The following is an 8,113-nucleotide window of genomic DNA, read 5'->3' as shown; positions in this document are numbered from 1 at the left end:
GAGAACCCCTTAGGCAACTATGGGTCTATGTAATATGACCTGGCAAAACACAAACCTGATATTAAGGGCTCTGTGTGTAGATCAAATCATTAATACAACATTGTTAATCATCTTGGTCGATTTTGCACTAATTACAAAAACATGCATAAAGTGACCTCTCCAAAACTTGCCAAAAATAAATACAAAAATTAGTCAAAAGCTGGACATATTTCCAAAAAGTAGGGATGAGTTATTAGAATTGCAGGTTCGATGGTTAAAAAAACATAGTAAATCTAATTCATAAACAATTTGGTAAAGTGGCTAAACGATCGAGCTTAATGTCTACGTGCATTTCAGCGTATTAGATGCCTTAATCAAGAAAGCTACAATGGTTCCTAAGTTTAAGAACAAGAAAATATACCCTGAATCCTTATAAGAGTAACATCTATTCCAATATTAAAAACACCATCTACTCCCCGTGCTAAAATATAAAATCTAGTTTTGCATACAGGGTAAGCTGAAAAAACGTCCATCACCTGGAACCATGTTCAGTGCATGGTGTGTGCAAGACAGATACCCTAAAGTAAGGGAGATACTTCATCGGGAAAGAAGCGGATTGCCGAAAAAAGTTAAATTGCGGCAACCTACCCGATAATTGTAGCAGGGCGGCGTATCCGGCAGTCATAAAACTATACCTATGGTGGCTCAATGGTATTTAAACGTGAGCACGCAACTTATTGTGTGCATGGTGTACGTGTGACTTATGGAAATAGACGCCCTACTAGAATGCTAACTTGGACTCAGCGTTCTAGAGTAGAGAAAAGACTATACAAGGGGGTACTAATGATGGGATCGTGTAATGGAGCAGGTATCAATCTGTGATTCTAAACTCGCTACTTTAGCATAATGGGAAGGCTGGTGCTGAATATTTAGTATCGCTCGGGAATAAGGCTTCAGGGCTGATATTTGTGTATACAAATGATCGAAATTGAATATGAATATCTTGATTTTTAAGCACAAAGGCTGGGCAGCAAAATTATCTGATCAGAGTATGATATAGAAAATAAAACGTGATGGGGAAAGAAAATGTGAGGGGGATGAAAGGAGGAATGTTGTCCATAATTATAAGAAAACGGTAAAGTCTGCGACCAAATAGATGGCTAACAAGACAGTATATAAATTTAGAGTCCTCTAAGGTCTTGCCAAATTCGAATGTGTTCTCTGTAAGGTCAATTTAAGACATTCAAGGAGCAAGGATTTCGGACATGTGATAGTCTACATCTTGACGAACCAATTGACAGCCTCTATAGCGTCCTTCTGGGGTATGTTGGTTTAGAACGATTCAATATTTAGGGTGACCAAAGTGTTGATTTCCTGATCGAGCGGTTCTCAACTTTGATGATTTTGATGGAACTTTGGCAATGTGGGGCCGGAGTAAAGTGTCTGGGTATTTTGACAAAGGTTCCATGAACTACCCAATAGTGGATACAATGAGACTGTGAGGTGGGTCCTTTGAATTTTTATTGATCTTAGGGACGCCATAAATTAATGGCATCTTGGAATCTGTATTGGCCAGATAATTGAACTCTTTACTACAGATATCTCCAGCATGCGATGCCCATAACGTGAGCTGTTGGATTTTGGATGCAACTCTTTTGGTGGGATCTAAGGTGATTTTGGTAATAAAATTCCGATCATTCAGTAAGCTCTTAAATTCTTGTTCATATTGGGCGGGGGGGTCCATGATGACCATGCCTCCCCCTTTGTTACAGCTCTTAATGGTAAGTGATTTCTCATGTGCGATAGTTTGAAGTGATATAAATTCTTCCCTATTTAGATCATAGATAGGTTTAGGAATGTGTTGTGTGGTTTTATCTAGACAGTTCAGTACTGCGTGTTCAAATACAGCAACTTCTAGGCCCAGCTGGTCTAATGTGGGTGTAACTGTCGAAGGTTTAGATAGTCCTGATGTATTCTGGGGCATGGATGATTGTGTTTTGTTACTCAAAGCATTTTTTAACCCACATCTTACTGATGAAAGACTTAATGTCTTGATAAAAAGTTCAAAAACATTGGCATGTGTGTGTGCTACATATGAAAGGCCTTTAGATAGTTATCCAGGGATATGGAAGATAGGTTGAAAATAGGTATGTTTCCTGTCTCCAATGATTTAGTCCATTGCGAGTGTCCAGCATATGTTGGTTGTTCGGTTGGTAGTATTGGTTCTGATAATTACCCTTGAACCGCGGCTGAAAACGACCTTTTAGTCTGCCCCTTCGGATGCCACGCTAAAAAAGGTTGCATCATGCTTCGATTAGGGTCAAACTAATTGTGGTGTCCCTGTAGTTCATAGTGATGTGAGCTACTTTCACCTTCAGAATATGAAGTATCGGAGAAGGTAAGGGCTTTTTGTTTCCTTGAGTTGTCTTAATTTTGGTACTGGTTTTGTTTATAGTAGTTCTCGGCGAAGTATGGATTTTTTATTTTTTTTTTCTGAGAATTGAAGCGCATGTCCTTTTTAAGTTTATCGGTCTTATGTTTCACTAGATATTCAGTAAATAAAGACCATTATTTGTCTGCATCTTCTTGAGTGTGGATACTAGCTCTTTGGCAGTCTCCACAATGAGCATTATTGGGTCTCAGGAACATCTATTGGCTATCCTAGTCCATTTTTCAAGAAACTAGCCACCTCAAGTGCAGGTCATAATGTAGAATTGGACTACTTGACTATGCAAATTTAAGAGTGGAATGATATGAGGGCGTGGCCTGGCAAAATGGCCCACAGGAAATACATCCTGACACTCCCGACAAATACTAAGAAATCCTGCTGCCTTTGCCAATTTGTCTACCGAGGGTCACTTAACCTTCGTGGTTCCCTTGGTTGCTGCAGGAGGGAAAAGTGCCTCACCCCCCCAAAAGTATTGGGGCCGATGACCTGGTCTTAATTGCCTCTTCTGCCACAATCTTGTGGGGTCAGCGGCCAGGACACAGCGTGCTGGTGTGCATCGGCCATGATTCTGCAGCCTGGATCTGGCCTGCAGTGGATTGCACCAAACTTGAGGGGACAGAAGTGGAGCACTGGTTTAGCGCCCAGACTCTAGGTGTTACTTGCCATGATATTGCTCTTTAGTTGCAGCCTAAAGACTGGGAATACCTTGGACTTTTTTTGTGTGCTGGAGTATTAGGAGTCTGGCCTACAGCTACTCCTGCTTGTCTACTGATCTGGTGCAGGTTGGTGGGACCTGCCATATGTAGGACTGTCTAGGGTGAGGTCCAGGACCAGGGACGGTACTGGTGGTAAAGACCCTGGGAGAGACCTTCCAACATGGGCTGGTGCCCCGGGGAACTACTTGGTCATTAATTCTTAAGGACAGTTGGAGAACTTTAACTACACCTCATGGCCTATTGCTGATAATGCCAGGGGTTTGCCTGGACGGGGGTTGGTGCTGGTTTGGGCCTGGGTACTCTTGTCCTGCTGGTGGGGGACCCCCGAGTGATGGTGGGAGCTGGGGCACCTTTTTCCATCTACGATGGTAAAGATGGGCAGTAGAGGGCTGTGATTACCAACACCATGCCCCCATATACTACCACCAGCCCTCTCAGCGCCTTGTCCAGGGTGTAATCGGCTGCGGCCTCCCCAGAGAGTGAAGGGAAGCAGTCTTAAGCTGATTTTCTAGTGGCTGTCCAGAGGGTCATTTGTCACCCTTGAGCATCCGAGACCGTGTCTGTTGATAACCTGCGCCAGGCAGACCGCCATATTGTAACGGAGAAGGTACAACTGCTGAGGGAAATATTAAAACTCTCAGGGGTGAGGTGGTGACTCTAGAACTGCAGATTGCCAGAATGGCTGCAGTCAATGGGGAACTGGATGCTAAGGTTGAGGACCTGGAGGTCTGCTCTCACTCCACTAACATTCGCCTCCTGGGTTTCATGGAGTAGGTGGAGGGCTACGCGGCCAAGGGCTTTCTGGTGCAGTGGGTGTGACAGAACCTAGACAACTGAGGCTATTGGACATCTTTGTGATGGAGCACATCTTGCTTTGGTGTTGCTCCTGCTTCCCAGGCCTTTGTTGCACAAATTCAGAACTACAGCGACTGCATTCTGAGTAGCTAGGGAGGGTGCCATACCGAAGTAGGTACTCTTATGGTTGCTATCTTCCTGACTATAATAGGGAGTGAAGCAGAATTTGTGAGCAGTGAACTGGAGTATGTTACTCTATCCCTCTAAAGTTAACATAGTCTCTAATGGGAAGGTGCATTTAGTTGCACCCCTGAAGGAAGTCTGGGACTGGGCGGAGTTGTGGGAGAAGGTCCAAGCCCTGGTTCTGTGTGGATGGGGGCCTCGTTCCAAGACCGGTGTGATCCTGTTCGAGGGACTTTTTCCTGGGCATCTACTTGCTGCGCCTTGAAGTGGCCTGTGTTTGTCTTATTGTTTCTCTTTAATGCAGGATGAGTGATAAGACATGTGTGAGGTGTGCTTGTGTCCCAGCAGTGGTACCAGTTATGGCATATAGCTTGGTCAGTGCTGGGTTGCGGTTCCAGTGGCATGTTGGGATTCATGTTTCCTGGCACATGTATGTTGGAATTGCTTACGGAAATAGTTGCACTTTGTCTGAGGGTGGGGGGAGGGGTGTTACTGTTTCTTGGCTATTTCATAGTTTTGTTTTAATTTTGTAGCATTGTCAGGCTGAATCATTACGCATTGCAGGAAGGCATGACACAGAACATTACTATCTGCAGATGGGTAGCACATTTAAGTTTTTGACCTGGACTGTCTGGGGGTTAGGTATGTATGTCGTTTTGGGTTTAATCCTTTCTGAGGTGCCACAAGTAATTGCATATCCCCAGAAGACGCACCTTAACAACACAGGTCAAGAGAGTCGAAATGAAATGGAAGGGCCAAGTGTGCAGCGCTTCCTATTTGACCTACACTAACTAGTACAGTGATGGTAGCTCCTGGGACTCACTTTCTGGTCCTTGCTGAATTTTATCTAGGTTTTTTCCGTGGATTTTACTGAGTGCTCGAGGTTTTTCTGGAGGCTGGTGCAATGGGTGTTCTACCTCAAAGTATATGAGAGGATCTTATCTGTGTAATGTAGAAGCTGGGAGGGGAGGTATCGGAGCTGGCGTCATACCGCTCCCTTATGATCAATTCTGATGTGGAGGTCCAATGTTAGATGTGGGCCAATAGGATGCGCCTTGTCATGACTAGCCTAGTGTATGTCGATCAGGGTGTTTTTATCCCTGGGCATACTACGACCATGAACTTGCAGGGACAGACCCGTATTCTGCATAGACCCATGTGCTACATAAGGTGGACAGGAAGTGGCATCTGTCTACTGACATTGAGAAGGATTTTGATCTGGATGTATTTCCTGTGCGTGATGCCGGCTATGGGGTTCAGTCCTCTGTATACTGGTCTGTGCAAGTCCAGCAGGGGCAGTATTCTTCACGATCGGAGATAAGCAAGATATCCGGCAGGGCTGTTCGTTGTCGCCCCTTTTGTTTGCTTTGGCAATGGAGCCGCTAGCTAGCCAGATTTGCATCAATCTGGGATTTGTGAAGCGCAGTACTCACCCCTAGGGTCTCAAAGTGCAGGGGGGGAGGGGGGGCTGCATGCTTCTTAGTCTCCTCCAAAGAGCCAGGTCTAGAGGCTCTTCCTGAAGCCTAGCGGTGTGGGGTTTGTCTGATGCGGAGTTACGAAAAACCCTTTAATATATAAGAAACTGAGTGAGAGTTCGTTCCAGGTCTTGGCTGCGATATAGGTGAAGGATCGTTGCTTTTGTGGAATTTTAGTTCGTGAACTGAACATCTGCGCCATCTTGCCCATTCCTCAGACTCACGTATGAACATACACGACAGCCATTTTAGGTACCATGGTCTCCCTGTTCACGATCGATCATCAGTGCACTTCCCTGACCCTGCAAGCATCCCCCATGCACCCTGGCTGCCCCCGCTCTCACATGCACAAGTCATGAACCCTCCCCTTCCGCATGACTGTCTCTGGGAATCACACCCGCGCCTGACCAACACCTCCTTTCCTTCCATGAATACCCTCTATTGATAAACCCTTCCTCTACGCTCGATTGTCCACACCGATCCTTCCTTTCATGAATATCTCTCCTTTGATGACCCCTTCCTCTGAGCCCGATTGTCTGCACGGACCGCTGGTCATCCCTTAGCCTGAGGATACAGTTTATTGCCCACTACTGTATGCACTCGCCCCTCTTCAAAGGAGCTACTATTGATCATGACCTCCCCACACCCTGAGATTCGATCAGGCGCACACATTCCAAAGGAATCGGCGGAACACTCAGCTGCGTGATAGCCCCCTCCTATTGTATGGGGGGTGAGGACCTCTACTGTAGCCACGTGTTGGAATGAGCCGGAACTGGGGGGGGGGGGTACCGGGGATGTCATTTTTCATTACTTCACAATGTCTTTATTGTAATAAAGAGCGGTCACATGTCGTAAACCAGTGTATAAAAGGCCAGGCCTCAGAGAGACTGCTAGAGAGCACCTCGAGACGATACCTTGTTGTCCGATCTGATGTGTTCTACTCCGTCGGAATAAAACTTGTTTCCTGTCTTCCGGTCTCCAGCGCCTGCCTCTTTATTTGATAAACTTCGTATGGTATTAGAGGTGTTTAACGCCGGGCAAAATTACTTAAACATCGACTAAATCGCCTGACCATTTTCCTGACTTTCCTCAATTGGCGTCCCAAGTGTGGGGCCCATCAGCGACACGTGGATCCAGTGGGAGAGGTCCCGACGACAGAGTGAACGACTGCAACGATCGGGAGAGCTCCTGTCCGATACTCTCGTCTGACAGCCGATCATCTGAACTTCACTGGTTCCAAGCAGACCTCTCCCGAGTGATCTACGGTCCTGACTGGGAACCATCAGGAGTGCCGCGGTAGCAGCAGAGAGTAGAGGACGATCGGGCGCTGGAAGCGGAAGACGAGAAACTGTCCATGCGGTCCGGGTAAGGTCGTGACACGACGAATTGCGAATTGATTGATTGTTTGATTGAAATACTAGTATTTGCATTGTCGCTCTTTGAGATATTCGCTGCCTGCAAACGGGGAGGAATAGGAATATTCTATCTCCCTTTGCGGATAGTGAAGGGTAGGTAACGCGGACTTTTGTCCCCCATTGTAATCTGCCGTACCTATTTTTCTCCCCACTGATTGATTGTCCGAACATAGATTGTTTGGAGTATAGTTCTTTTGAGGTTCTCTGCTTGCAAATAATGTAGAATAGCCATATTCTGTCTAGTCTTTGCAAACAGTGAGAGATAGGTAGTGCGGACCTTTGTCCCCCGTTGTAATCTGTCATGCCTGTCTTCTCCCCACTGATTGGTAGTTGGTACAACCCGGACCGCTTATTAGAGATGAACCATCCAGCTCCATTGGAAGGCACCCCTAATAAGGACATGTTCACTAAACAAGGACTAGTCGCTATAGCTTATAGTAAGTTATGGCATAAATATACAAAAAAGGACCCCGAAAGTCAGTGGCCACTGATAGGTTCCTTTGTTGATCATAAAATAAAAGTGCTAGAAGCAGCTGTTAGAATAAATAAGGCAACACCCACCATGCTCGATAGTATCGGCATGTGGCGCAAAGAAGCAGAGCAACGAAGGGAAAGAGAAGAAGCAAGAATAGGGAAAGAGTTACGAAAGGCAGCCCACCTGGCCGCTAAGGAACTAGACGAAGAAATAAGGAGAGAGGAAGTTAGACAAACGCAAGAATCAGGGTTGACAGGCCAATGCCCTGTTAGGACCCCCTCTACGCTCTACCCGGAGATGCCCTCCAAACAACGGGCAAACTACGAGTTACTGCTAGGTCCTCCGATTATCTACATGCCCCTTCCTTATGCCCCCTGCCAGCCTCTAGCACAGCACCTACCAGTTCTGAGTGCGGGCGAGGGTGACTCTAGCGCTAGTGCCCCGGCTCTTACGGCCTTCGCACCAGCCACATTGGTAACAACATCAGATGAACTCGAGACTAGCAAGCAGCTAACGGCCAGACCAAATAGGTTGAGCAAAGACGAGCGGGATGAGATTGACAAGATAGCAAAGACACTGGTAGAACGGAAAGAGAGCGAAGAATATACGATGGATATGCACAATTC

This window comes from Lissotriton helveticus, chromosome 2_1 (genome assembly GCF_964261635.1).
Source record: "Lissotriton helveticus chromosome 2_1, aLisHel1.1, whole genome shotgun sequence".
NCBI classification, from domain to species: domain Eukaryota; kingdom Metazoa; phylum Chordata; class Amphibia; order Caudata; family Salamandridae; genus Lissotriton; species Lissotriton helveticus.
The sequence above is the reverse complement of the archived record's forward strand: the minus strand, read 5'-3'. Positions refer to the sequence as shown.